The sequence below is a fragment of the Nothobranchius furzeri genome, chromosome 3 (genome assembly GCF_043380555.1).
Source record: "Nothobranchius furzeri strain GRZ-AD chromosome 3, NfurGRZ-RIMD1, whole genome shotgun sequence".
Lineage (NCBI taxonomy): Eukaryota > Metazoa > Chordata > Actinopteri > Cyprinodontiformes > Nothobranchiidae > Nothobranchius > Nothobranchius furzeri.
This window is the reverse complement of record NC_091743.1, coordinates 3302877-3317680: the sequence shown is the minus strand read 5'-3', so window position 1 is coordinate 3317680 and position 14804 is coordinate 3302877.

The window sequence follows — 14804 nt, the reverse complement described above, 5'->3', positions numbered from 1 at the left end:
GTATGACAGAGCCATTGAGGTTTTCCTGAGGAAAGAAAGAAGGATGGATTTTATTTTCAAATGAACAGGAGAGGAGGAGATCCATGCTGGACATTTATGTTGGTGAGTAGAAACATTTTATTAGTATTTTTTTTATGTTTTGTCATTTTATGTCGTTAACAATCAAGAAATGGTAACGAAATAAAATGGCTAAATGAAATTATTCTGTTTCTATGCAATTAATATTGTGTACAACGTGGTGTCCGCAGCTGCGCCAGCATTGTTTCGCGGTGCCATTTTCTCCTAAACAAATGCAAATAATGTGTTTGCTTTACTTATTTATTTTATTGTCTCATCTCTTAAACCTGTCTTTCATTTTTGAGATTTGACAGTATCTGTGGTCTTAGCTTCCTACCCTCAACTGGGAATGCGACTTTGATTTCAAAGGCTCCGGAAATTACATGTCTTGACACTGGTGTGTGTGTGTGTGTGTGTGTGTGTGAGAGAGAGTGAAAGAGAGAGGTTTCTCCAGCTGTGATGTCATATTGATGGTATTTTAAGGTGTATTAATTTAGATTGGATTGAATAGGAAATCACCGAAGGCGCAGGGGTGGAATGCACCGCCCGCCACTGCCAAAAAGACACCAGAGAATTCGTCTCTGCTTGCCCCATCTGTGCCCGAGTCAAGGTCTATCGCAGACGTCCAGCAGGACTGCTCCATCTACTCCCTATTCCCCGAAGACCTTGGTCTCATATCTCGATTGATTTCGTCACGGGGCTACCAGAATCTCAAGGTAACACTGTCTTACTCACCACAGTTGATCAATTTTCCAAGATGGTTCATTTGGTTCCACTTGCCAGACTACCCACCGCTTCCAGGTTGGCAGAAGTTATACGAGAGGTTTTCCGACTACACGGCTTGCCCAGCAATAGTGTCAGACAGGGGGCCACAGTTTGTCTCCAGGTTCTGGAAGGTGTACTGTGCGCTATTGGGCATCGATGTCAGCTTGTCCTCAGGATTTCATCCCCAGACAGATGGTCAGATCGAATGCATGTTTCGTCCAGGTTGTGCCCACCTTCCAGACCCCCTCCTCCCGCCCGTCTCATTGATGGGGCTCCTGCCTTCACTGTGCGTCGTGTGCTCCATTCCAGGAGATGGGGTCGGGGGCTTCAGTACCAGGTGGACTGGCGGGGCTATGGCCCGGAGGAGCAGTCGGGGGGGGGGGGGGGGGGGGGGGGGGGGCATGTCATGATCATGCCCTGACCTCTGTTCTTTCCTGTCTCCCTGCAGCAGCAGTCATCTAGCTGATTAATTTAACCCGTGCTGCTTCCTATTTAAGCACCTGGCTCCTGCTGCTCAGTGCGAGATCATCTGCTGCCCTGTCACAGTCCTTCGAGCGTTTGAACCTGTCTGTCTACCTGTTTCTCACTGACCTCTGCCTGCCTGACCACGGAACCCGTCTGCCTGTTGCCCGACCTCAGTCTATCTGACCACGGAACGCGTCCATTGCCTCAGCTCCATCCTGAATCTGAGCACTCACCTTCATCAGCATTCCTCACCGCTGAGCACCGCTGCTGTTTTCAGAAGGTCAGTCACTCCTCAGATTAAGACATCTGAATTATCTCCCTCGCTGACTGTTATCTGTCTCCCAGGCCACGCCACCCGGAACAGACTCCAGCTGGTCCCGATCGCTTTAACAAGTCCTTTAATAAACTCTTTAAATCTTTCTCTGTGTTTGGCTGTTGTTGGATCCGGCTGATCGTCACTAGGTCTAACCGTGACATAGGCAGGATGTCTTCCACAGGACTGGAACCTTCTCCTGGGCCAGGCTGAGGTTGAAGAGGTGCTGCAGAATCCCACAGAGCTGTTCTGCACAGACCTTCAGTACCCTGGGGCTGACACCATCTGGACCTGCAGCCTTGTTCCTGTTCAGTCTCTCCAGCTGCCTCTTCACCTGACTTCTAGAGACAGATAGGTGGGAGGGGGAGGTAAATGGGGCAGCAGCATCTCCTGACTTGGTTGAAGACAGATTTATAGAACCAGAACAGTCCATGACTGCGTCAGAGGACAAAAGAGCTGACGTGTGACAAGAAAATGTTGGTTCAGAGGAGGATGGGATGTCTGAGGCATGATTAAAATCACCAGATATAGCCACAAATGCATTGGGGTGCTGGGTTTGTAGCTTAGCGACAACGGAACTGATGGCATCACATGCATTTTCAGCAATGGCTGAAGGTGGAATATAAACGGTTGCCAAGACAACACTGGTGAACTCTCTTGGCAAATAATATAGGCGACAACTTACTGCCAAGAGTTCAACATCTGGGCAGCAGAGACATTTCACTGAAACATGACCTGGATGGCACCATCTGTTGTTGACAAGCACTGCCACTCCACCTCCTTTTCTTTTCCCGCTCCTCTTCAGATCTCTGTCTGCTCGTACAGTCAGGAATCCTGACGGAGAGATGCTGGAATCGGGGATATGGTCCTGCAGCCACGTCTCACTGAAACACATAACACTACACTGCCGATACTCCGGCTGAGTCCTTGAAAACGCTTGGAGTTCATCCATCTTGTTGACCAGTGATCTCACATTGCCCATTATGATCGACGGAAGAGATGGTTTGAATTTCCTCTTTCTCTGTCTCCGTTTTGCTTCCGCTCTGCACCCACGCTTCTTGCGTTTTAGCTCATTTGGGATTTGTGGCTTCAGTTGAGGTATTATTTTAGCCTTCCCAATGTTAATCAGCTGCTCCCGATTGTAAACCAGCTTGTTGCCATGGTTACGCATCATAACAAATGCTCATCGGAGCATCGGACCAGGTTTTCCCCAAAAAGTTTTCCAATTATCAATTGTAATGAGTTAATTTATATGTTATTTATTGAGCCATAAGACATAAGATTCCATAGTAAATATGAAATCAACCTTATGGATCTGTGGGTACTGTTTAACCGGAAGATCAGAACTTTTTATTGCAGGGATTAGATAACCTCGTATTAATTCAGTGACAACAGAAGAGAGAGAGTCAAGTTTTAAAAGTTTAAAGATGTATTACTAAACAAATTAAAACTAGACTAACTTTAATACTAAATGTATGGTGTAACTAAGGTGAATGTGACGGAGAATGGTGTAGAGTGGAATGTTGCTCAGAACCAGGAAACGATTAGTTCTGGTGGGAAATGAAGGTGATGTCTTCGCGCTAAGCATTGGTTAGGAAATTCATAAACACATTCGACGCCATTCTGCCGGTCTACGTACCCTTACCGGAAGTCCCCATCTAGATCAGGAGGTGTAGAGGTCCAGCTTGACCTTCGTGGAGCCGAAGCTTGTAGAAACAGCCGTGGCGGCCGACCACCAGTCTTGAGATACTTCCGGGTCACGACAGTTTATCAGCATCTAACAAGACCCAAAACAGGGTCGTGTTGGTTCGGCTGTTAGTCTGAAAGGAACCGTTGCAGCAGGTGGGACGGCAACAGATTTTATCCAGCTTGTCGTTGGTTCTTTTGGCTGAAGAGGAAAGTTACGGATTGGCCACTCCGACAACTTCTCTAGAACGCTTTGAACTGGCGTTAAAGATGACGTGGGCATAGTTTTATACTTCGGATGTTTTGGTTTATGGTCGAATGAAAAGATGACAGATTTACCAAACACCACCAAAACCACGCCTCCGTCAGATCTGGCAGATTCTGATTGGATCAGTAAAAGCAATGTGTCGTCTCTTAACGCTACGTGAGATCAGTCCTAGTGGAAACATTTAAAGTCATATTACTTATTATATTTTATAGGATTATAATAAAGTAATTCATATTTTGATGTCACAGATTGGTCACATCTTATTATTGACTAACACTTTGTTAGATTAGCTTCATTAAAAATAGAGTTCTTTGATTTATTAAAAGGAGAGAGTCCATTCTTCGTTCTTCTCTTGGGCTGGAAAGAAACAGTTTATAACAAATGCATGAGGCCCCATCTCATGCAGATTAGTTCTGTGTCAGAGGAGAGGGGAAATGACTTTTGGTGTGAAACAGTCATTTCATTCCGTTACACAATGTAGCCCACGTTGTTATCAGGACACCAACTAGACAACCAGTGGTTGAAGGACAGCATCAATCAATCAATCAATCAATCAATCAATCAATCAAAGCTTTATTTATAAAGCGCCTTCCGCAACCCTGTCAGGAAGCCCAAGACGCTGAACATGGTACAGTAGAAGTACAAATATAGTGAATACATCAAAAATAAAAGCAATTCAAATTACAAAACACAAATTACAAAAAAAGGTGAAACATTCTAGTACAGGACAGATGTGTAAAACAAGGGATAGAGTGAACCACTGAAAACTGTGAAAGAAATTCAACGTAAAAGAGGGCCGAATCAAACATGTTCAGGAAACGCCAAGCGGAGGAGGTGTGTTTTTAGGCGACTCTTGAAGACTGGCAGAGATGGGGACAGCCTAACTGAGGGTGACAACTGGTTCCAGAGTGACGGTGCTAGGACTGAGAAAGCCCAGTCCCTGCGAGTACGACACCTAGAATGAGGGACAGCAAGCAGGCCTTGGTCAGAGGAGCGCAGAGCGTGGGATGGGAAATGTCTGTTCAGGAGTGTGGGGGGAGCACCACCCTGGAAGAAATTGTAAACAAAGACGAGGATTTTGAATTGTGCACGATAGCAAACCGGAAGCCAGTGCAGGGAGGCCAGAACCGGACTTATGTGGTCCCGTTTCCTGGTCCCAGTCAGGAACCTTGCTGCGCTGTTCTGCACAACCTGTAGGCGACGCAGTGTTGACTGACACAACCCTGCATATAGAGAGTTGCAGTAATCAAGCCTAGAAATAACAAAGGCATGCAGTACCCGCTCCAGGTGGGCTCTCGACAGCATAGGCTTGATATTTGCAAGGTGTCTCAGGTGAAAGAAACTGGACCGGATCACTGAGTTGATGTGAGCATCAAATTTAAGTCCAGCATCAATTTTTACCCCCAAACTGGTAACAACTGGTTTTGAGTAGGGAGAAAGAGGGCCAAGATCAACATAACGACCCACATTCCTGCTGTTGGGGTGAAAAACAATGAGCTCTGTCTTTCCCTCATTCAGATGCAGATAGTTGGCCATTAGCCAATAGCATGCAGCTAAACATGCCGTCACTGGTCCGATCAGTTGCGTGATGCATAAAAATGGTAATTTGGTGTCCCCTTATGGCAGGGCCAGATTAACACTTTGTTGTACCCTGGGCAACAAAATTCAAGGGCCCCATCATCACGACCCGAGGATCACCATAATGTGGTCACATACAGAATATTTGAGAGGGTGCTCGCTGCAGAACCACAAAGGCGGAGCTGCACCATAAGGTGGAGCTGCACCAGTCAGCCCCGCCCATTCACGCAAACTCAGCCTAGCCCACTGACTTCCGTTTTTGTTTTTCAACTTTATCGCAAACTAACCTGACCCACATGAATTATGGCTGTTACTAGTTTACTGTCATGTTCTGCGGGTGGAGGTGGCAGACCATGTGTGGTGGTGGGTTCCGGAGGCAGATGAGCAGGCAGACGGATGTAAAAATAAAAAAGCTGTTTATTGAAGGATGGGAGCACAGGACGAACGAACATGGACAACGACAATGAACCGACAAAGACAGCAACACGGAGGGAGGTATAAATACACAAGGGAATCAGGAACACATGGGCAAAGTAATCAGGGACAGGTGAGAACAATCAGGCTAATCAGGGCAGGAGAGACACAGTCAGGGAGGCTGGAGCGGATCATGACAGTACCCCCCCCCTCAAGGGGCGGATACCAGACGCCCACAAGCCACAAAACACAGGAGACACGGGCACGGACGAAAACCAGACTAGGGCACACATGACAAGGGAACACAAAAGACGAGACCAGGGAACAACGAACACAGTCCAGGGCCACGGAGCAGGGGCCTCTAGGAGTAGGCGGCACTCCATCTTACAACTAGACGTGTCCACGAACTTAGACCAGGGAAACCAGACTCGAACACCTGGGCACGTAGACTTGACGTGGGCACAGGGACTCGGACACGATGACTTGGACTCGGACACGATGACTCGGACACAATGACTGGACACGATGACTTGACTCCAGGAACACAGGACACCAGGAACACAGAGACGAACTGCAGCAGCAGGCGTGGGACCCAGCAGGAACTGCAGCAGCAGGCACAGGCCCCAGCAGGAACTGCTGCGTGGAGAACCTGCAGGCACAGAACCTGCAGGCGTGGACCAGGAAGTGGTTGAGTAGCGGGAGCGACGCGTGGAAGCCCAGCTCGGCGGCAGGTAGTCGACATCCCAATCAGAGCAGGTGCACATCCGATCTGCTGGGTCCATCAGCGGAGGCTCGGGTGAAGGGAAGCCGGAGAAGAGCGGGGAGACCAGCCCTACCACACCGAAGAACAATGGCGTGCGTAGGCGGTGTAGCTCCCTTGAGGCTCCAGGATCCACCGGAAAAGAGCGGGGAGACCAGCCCTACCACACCGGAGAATAATGGCGTGCGTAGGGGGTGTAATTCCCTTGAGGCTCCAGGATCCGCAGCTTCAGGAGAAGAACGGGACGGGGCTAAAACAGCTGGAGGAGAATGACCCTGGCCACCCCGAAGATAAATAGGATGCGCCAGGATCTCCCAGAGGAACTTCGACCACCCCGAGAACAGGTAGGATGCGCCGAACACACAAACTCCAGGCCAGAAATCTCCCACAACTGAAAGGGACAAAAAATAAAAAATAATCCTCCAGGAACAGATGTGTTAGCTCACCACAGGTCCAGGTTTGGTCGGTTCATTCTGTCATGTTCTGCGGGTGGAGGTGGCAGACCATGTGTGGTGGTGGGTTCCGGAGGCAGATGAGCAGGCAGACGGATGTAAAAATAAAAAAGCTGTTTATTGAAGGACGGGAGCACAGGACGAACGAACATGGACAACGACAATGAACCGACCAAGACAGCAACACGGAGGGAGGTATAAATACACAAGGGAATCAGGAACACATGGGCAGAGTAATCAGGGACGGGTGAGAACAATCAGGCTAATCAGGGCAGGAGAGACACAGTCAGGGAGGCTGGAGCGGATCATGACATTTACAGTCGTTAATGCTATGTTCTATGCTCCGATTAAACAAGATAAATATAAGTTGCTACATGACAAAGCCTGAATATATCTCGAAATGAAAAGGTTTCTTTTAGCGAATATCTGCCCACAGCCGCTCCAACAAAACAAGTGTATAACAGCATGTAGGACTAGTGAATGGGTTCTGGTAGTCCAGTGGTAAAAGAGTCTGAATTTAGTTTTGCTTTCCCCTCAGCTGATGCTGGTTCGATTCTCGGTGGGGTCGGCAGCAATCTATTTAGCCAGCTGAAAATTTTAATTTGTTTATATTTTAGTTGTAATGTTTATTTTCTGCAAAATATGTATGTCTCTAAAAGTTCTTTGAATTTGGTCGTTCCTAAACAGCATTTTAGTTGAAACTCTGCTCACAAATGGACTCACACTGGCTAAATAAACGAATAAATAAATAAAAAAAAAACACATTAGTCATTATATGTTAAACGGTATACCAGTAAATTGTTGTAAACATAGTACTGGCAAGTGTAGCTAGAAATGAAGAAAAGGAGTTTTAAACTACCTGATACTTCCGCTACTGGGAGGCAAACCTGCGCAATTCTGCGTGTCAACCTGACTCCATAACCACTACACCAACACATCAGATAAAAGTTACGTGGCGTTACATGTAATTGTGCTACCCAGTGTGTCTTTGTAGATGGGATGTATGGTTTATTGGTGGTGTCTCAGTAGAAGTCATTTCAGAAATAATTTGTCAAAAAATTCACAGAATATCCAGATTTGAGAACCAAGACCAGACCCGCTTCGGGGGAGGAGACCAAATTGAAGCTGAGATGGGAGGTAAATGCATGAATGAGGCCAAAAATGGCTTTGGTGTGTTTCTTATGAGGAAATGACAATATAACATGATAAAAAGTTCCAAAAGTTTGATTTTTTATTATATGGAACCTTTACAAAAACGGTTCAGTTAACCTCTCAACTCCGTCCTCAATCTTGCATTTTTTTTAGCTATAACACCCTCTTTGGTTCCAGAATGCTATCAAGTCTGACAACTGGAAGGAATTGGACTGACTCTGATGGAATGGGCGGGGCTGACTCTGGAATGGGCGGGGCTGACTCTGGTGCAACTCCACCTTCTGGTGCAGCTCCTCCTTTGTGGTTCTGCAGCGAGCACCACTTGGAATATTTTACTGTAATATGCAGTAAATATACTCAATACATGAATGCCTGACATCACGTAACCCGCTCAGGGTAACCTATGACCCACCTCGTGTGGACTGACCAATGAGGAGAGGGTCTTAACTTGAGGCCCTCTCTTCATTGGTCAGTCTGCATGAGACTGACTCTCAACTGACGTTCAGTCATAGGCAGCGAAGCGTCTCTGTGCAGCGCAAAAGCCCAGGTGGACAGTTTGTTTAATAGGGTGATCATATTTCCATTTCCAAACAAGAGGACAGGGGATCTGTGCCTATGACGTCACACTATGGCAACGCCACACAAACCATGTTGGGACCCATTTTTTGTAAGAACTAAATTAATATCAGATTCTGCCAATAAAAGGGCTTTAAAACAATTCATATGTAAATATTTTGCATATTTATTGCAAAATCTCATTTTTCTGCTTTAGTGCTGCAACAAGGTTTCATTAATAATAAATTATTATACCTTTTGTTTTACTACAGCATCGGTAAGCTTCCTGTGCACAGATTATTAAGGATGCTTGTTTCAGCTGTGAGATTAGACGATAGGATCAATGAAAAAATAAGTTGTCCCACACTCCATGGAAACTTTCAGAGAATCCACAAATAGTGGCTTTCTAATAGTTTTGTTACTTTTTGCAAGTTAAGAAAAGCAGCAGATGAGACAGCATGTCTGATAATTTAGTTTTTCATCTGATAATATTAGAACATGTCAGTAATGTCTGAGGGGCTTTTATAAACACTGTATAACTAATACTCCTGGAGAGGGCATGAATTACACAGAGGCTTCTGGGGAGCCCAGTTATTGGGGGGGGGGGGGGGGGGGGGGGGGGGGGCATTTTGCCTTGGCCCCCAAAATGCATTGAAATGGCCCTGGGTGTGTGACTGAGTTTTGAAGGTGATCTGAATTGTATCAGATGTATAATTATTACATGTGTGTAACTTATTGTTTTTTATAGGTAAAAACGTGTAGTGGAGATAAATCTACCTACATTTTACTTTTCAACACTTTGTTTTGTTTTCTTGTTTTTATTGAACTATTTCCTGTCCTGTCTGTCTCTCATCTTCCTGCATCTCCTCATAATCCTCCAGAAAATCTGTTGCCTGGATTCTTACCTTTTCACCTCATCAGTTACTTCTGAGCAGATCAAAGGGATCTCCTGACCGCAAAGCGGAGTGAGCGTTTCAATGCTGCGTCAGTGAGGTGATGACCTCTGCAGTAGCAGAGCGCTTCAGGCACAAGACAGAAAATAGAGAACAGTGCGACTCATGTTGCGAATGACCGCAGTCACCAATTCTTGTCATGTGTCTTGCCCACTTATGTCTGATCTCTGAATTGTGTGTACTGAAACTCAATTTCATTTCTCTGTATGTCTTGCACATGTGGTAGAAATGACAATAAAATGACTTTGATGTGCGGACATGAACGATCGTGTGCTAATTATAGTTTTTTGGTTGCGCCACTTTGAGAATGGACCGTGCGCTGGACGCAACTGCCTGGAGCGCTGCGCAACAACACGCTGTGCCGCTCTCTGCTCAAAAGAGTCCATAAATGATGTAATATAGGTAGAAAACTTTTTTCCGGCTCCCCTGGATGTGTAGGATATCCATCTCCCCCATAATTCGATCCATGCTCCTGGATGAAAAGCCGGACATTTTCATCAATTACAAGAACCCCCAGTCCGGACGCCCGGGCAGAGAGTGAAAAGTGGACACGTCCGGGGAAAACAGGACGTATGGTCAAACTACTTTAATATAAAGCGGGAGATTACAGATAGGCCTACAGTATTTTGCTCGTGCCCTTGCTGCCCTGGGCCCTTTAGAGATCGTGGGCCCTGGGCAATTGCCCAGTTGCCCATATGGTTAATCTGGCCTTGCCTTGTGGTGAAATGAAGTTAGTGCATCTGCAAAAACTAACTTTCTAATTTTCGCCAGCTGCCACTGCCCACACTGCCACTGAAAGGGGAGGAGTGGACAAAAGATGGAAAAAAGATGGCTGGGCCGAGCAAAGCCCACAGCATAAGCCGGGAATGCAAGAAGGCATACAGTGATCCCTCGTTTATCGTGGTAGATGCGTTCCAGACCTGGCCGCGATAGGTGAAAATCCGCGAAGTAGGGACACCATATTTACAGTACAGTGTCAGAACCCAAGTTCCCAGACCAGCGTCTTCCAGCTAGCCGGCCTCCACTGTGGACCACAACTCCCAGCATGCCCCTCACTGGGATTCCCTCCATGTCGCACCTACGTCACAAACCGCGGCTATAAACAGAAGTCGCCTTTCCAGCTCACCACTCAGTCATCGTTTCTTCAGATTCATGATCAGAGTTTCCAACCTACCGATCCATCCCACGAACTATCAGCTCGTAGTAAGTTATCTTACTTACTTCTGGAAAGCCCAGCATTTCCGTGTCACTTCGTTGACGCTCGAACGCTCGGGGGTTTCCTAGATTAATCGTTAGCCGGCGTTTCACCGACGCTATCACTTCCGCGTCTGTGAAACCACGCTCCCTACAAGCTCAACTCCCGAATCCAGCCGACCAGTCTGACATACAGTACTATATTGAATTATCGTATGATCACATTCTCTTTTTGTGGGTAAAACTCAAGAAAAAAATTGTTTTACTTGGTTTTTTTATAGTTTTATTACAAAAAGTGCATTTTATGATGAAATCGATGGAAAATAAACAGGAATTTCTTGATATTTTGCATAGAAAAATGCTACGAATCGGCGAATTTCCCTTGAATAAGGCTCCAAAGAAAAATCCGCGAAGTCGTGAATCCGCGATAAACGAACCGCGAAGTAGCGAGGGATCACTGTACATTATTGCAGCAGCTTTACCACAACAGGAAATACAAACCAACGTGTTCAACATGTTTGGAATTCTACTCAGGAACCTGGAATATATATTTGCATGTTTAACAAATGTACCATTTATTAAAAGAAAGTGATTTCACACAAATGCAATAACTTTAAAGTTTCACTTCATGACAAAACAATGCTTTCTCCAGACCAAACCTTTAAGCTTTAATTCACTTTCAGACTTGTTCTCTAATCAACCCAACCTACCTACACATTCAGGGCTCCATCATGGCATATATACAGAGGGAAACATTCAGAAAAACACAAGACTTGATCTACTTTTAATTTCAATTCAACGCTGAAAAAAAGAGACATATTACATATTTCAACTAAACAGTTTGTATGTTAATGGACGTAGAAGCCAGAATCTTTACTGGAAGCTGTGTTATTGTATTACATGCAGTTAGTGGCTGAAGTCTCCTCTGGAAAGATGGTATTAGCATGGCAGCTTATGTAGCTTCACAAAGACAACCCCCGTTTTTTGGGTAAGTCTGGAGTCACTTTTCTGTGCTTGCTGCTATCTAATTAAAACGGAATAAATACACGATCACCTGTTAGTGTGAACTTTGTTTTGGAATCTTCATGTTCCAACCATGTGACCAAAGCTAGAGAATTTTCACATGTAGTCATGGGCGTAATTTTCACTTTAGAAGTGGGGGGGACACGGGGGGGGGGGGGGGGGGGGGGGGGGGGGGGGTCTTTACAGTATGCTCTAATGGGAAACAGGCTTCAACACAAACGGTTGTTTTCCCTCTTGGTCCTAGAGCTCAACCAGTGTCATTTTAATACAGCGTAATATTGTTTTTGGATGGTAAAAAGTGCAGGGGTCAAAACTTGACTTTGGAAAAAGTGGGGGGGACATGTCCCCCCTGTCCCCCCCAAAATTACGTCCATGCATGTAGTTACAAACACATTACAGCTCACCTATTTTCTGCATCATGCTATAAAACAACCAGTCAGAGTCAGTTAAAACTGTATGTTAGTGGTGTAGTTGCAGTGTCCCTGTCCCAAACAACTGGAACTTGGCTGGGGCATGGTGAGTTTGGTAAAAAGATGATTCCTGCCTTTGTTTGTCCTGCGTCTCGTTCACCATGTTCTTTAAGTTCCTAGTGATTCTGCTCTAACGCCACAGCCAGCTCTGGTCCTCTCTCTGAAACCTGATCAGGATACAGCTATACAAGAGATGACCATGCTGAGCAACACTGATGGCATGATGGGGCTCATGGCTTAGGCCAGTGATTCCAAAACCAGGGGTACGCATACCCCACACTATAAACTCACAGACTTCCAAACTTTCGGATGTCTCCAGTGATGATTTAGTTTGAACAATTTTCCATCCGCAGCTGTTTCTCCCATTACTAACACTCAAGTTTTGTACAGCTTCTCTCTCTCTTGAACCCTTTTCAGATTGACATTCTGGAATATGTGCGGACAATTCAGTCCGGTTTTTAACCAGAACTGTGTTTTCAGACACGCCACTTTTGTACCTGAACTTGTCCTTTCGGCTGCCTTCACACAGCAGGGAAAAGTTCCAGATGTCTGAGGGGGAGGGGGTGGGAAGGCTGTACCCAGATATTGCGTAAACATGGTGCGGCGGGCGTGCATGCGTCATTTACCCAAACAAAGCCATTCAGTCAAACATGGCAGACGAAGAGATATAATTCTTCTCACTGATCGGACTTATGTTAAGCATAATTCTGCGCACACGAAGACACATAAGAGACCTGGATGATGAAGCTCAATGGTTAAAGGAATCATGGAAGCGGTGTAAAGCGCTCCGTCGTGCGTCTAGATGGTATCGTAGGAGGCGAGCTGCCATGGTTCGCTGCATGCTACAGGAGCGAGCTATCTAGGTGCGCACAGTGTCCCCCGGTCCCCACCTCCTCAGGGTATCTGCAGGTTTAAGGGAGCCAAATTTAAGACTTTTTAAGACCTTTTTTAAGGCCACTTGGACCAAATTTAAGCTATAATTTCCAGCTATTGCCTGGAACCGGTGCTAACCACGTCGTGAATGTGGGATTAGCCATCCAGTTACCATTAATGTTGCACTTCCCCATGGCGCAAACTCCCACTAGCTTAACGTGCTCATCTAAAAATAGCCCCCTTTCACAACCAACCGGACGTGTACGGTTCCGCTTACGCCAATACCATACACAAAAAATGCTGAACACTAACTAGAAATTCACGAAAATTTTATAGAAATAAAAGAATCTTGTTTATTGGGTCTTTGGTAATTTAAGACTTTTGAAAACTATTTAAGGATTATTTGTATTTTTTAAGGATTTTTAAGGCCTTAAATTTGGAAAAGCTAATTTAAGACTTTTTAAGGACCTGCAGATACCCTGCCTCCTCTCCCTCCTCCCTGTCCGGAACTCGACCTCAACAGTCTGAAGCAGCCACCTTGTCCGTGGCCTGTTACTAGGGGCTTCGTCCAGTTTAATTACGGAAAACATTATCCGGATGTTTGTATTCCGACACAAAGGTCTCACGGACAGAGTCCTGAACGTTTCCGTTTTTCATGGCCGGTCTGAAGGGGGCTTTGGTCTCTCTCACCCCATATGGCTGGTGCACGCCACGAGTCTGACCTCTATTAACCCCAGACCCGCTGATCAACCATGGGCAGAGAAAAATAACAAATCTCCAACATTATTTAATATTGATGACATAAAACATAGCAAAGCATCATTTTACCTGCAGTTATTCACTAGTGAAGCAACACTTAACATCTATGAGAAAACTAAAAACATGAAGTGATTCAGTGAATCAGGAAAGTAGTAGAAATGTTATTTCTGTTTTTATAAACTAGAATTTTGTGTTTTCATCACATTTAGCTTGTATTTTATTCAAATATCTTCGTCTTTATTAATTTTATGAGCATTTTTTGTTGTGATGTTTGAAGAATGAATCATAACACAACATAAAAACTACTTGAAAGGTATTTTTAAATTTTTTAAATGCTTTTAATATTAAATGTTCTTTAACTGGTTTTCTATCCATTTTAGAAGTATTCATTCGGCTTCTATTCATATGTGACAATATTCAAAACCAGTAATTTTGACAAATATAAAAAGAAGAGAAAGAGGGCCTGAAGCCTTGATCACACTGAATCCAGAATGGATACAGTCCAGTTTCACATGCATTAGAAACCACTGAGCCCAATCAGAGTATTTACACCAGCTGTGGTGCAGACCCGGATGCAGGGATCCAGAACGTTCCCACAGAGTCTATTTTTTCCGGAAGCTGTGTGAGGAATGTTAAAGTTAAAGAATTCCCCTGAGCCAGGCAGGAAGTGAGACGTGGGTCAGCGTCAAGGAGATTTGATGATATTATTTTCGATAAATAATCAGTTGTGCGTTCTACTTCCCTAACCCTAAGCAACATAAAAACGTGAATTAAACATGAAAAGGAACAGGATCCTGGAAGAGACAGACTTGACAGAAGCAACAGCATGAAGAGAAGCTGGTCACGAAGATTCAACAGACGGTCCCACCAAAACCAGCGCAAACAGGTGAGTCTTCACCTGCTTTTTAAAGGAGACCACTGAGTCAAATCCTTCATTTGTAAATTATATTGAAACGATCTTCTATTTAGTGCATTTCAAGCAAAATCACGAGGTGTTTCACAAGGAAAAAATATAATTAACATTTAAAAAAATATTAATTCAATAAAAGGATTAAGAACCTCATAAA